Below are 202 nucleotides of genomic sequence, written 5' to 3'. Positions count from 1 at the left end.
CAATCATCATCATTACAGACTATCATAAAATTCATAATCAGAAAAACATTGTCTTAATACAAAGAAAAAAAAATCAAAAGTCAATTTCCTTCAGTCGATCGCCCTTCGCGCTCGGGGGTTGCTGCTCCCCTCCGGCGGGAGGCCGAGGGCGGCACGGGGCGGCCTCCTCGTGCTCCTCACGCTCCTCATATTCTCGTGCTCC

This window comes from Penaeus monodon, chromosome 34 (genome assembly GCF_015228065.2).
Source record: "Penaeus monodon isolate SGIC_2016 chromosome 34, NSTDA_Pmon_1, whole genome shotgun sequence".
In the NCBI taxonomy this organism is placed as follows: domain Eukaryota; kingdom Metazoa; phylum Arthropoda; class Malacostraca; order Decapoda; family Penaeidae; genus Penaeus; species Penaeus monodon.
This window is presented reverse-complemented; position numbering follows the sequence as displayed.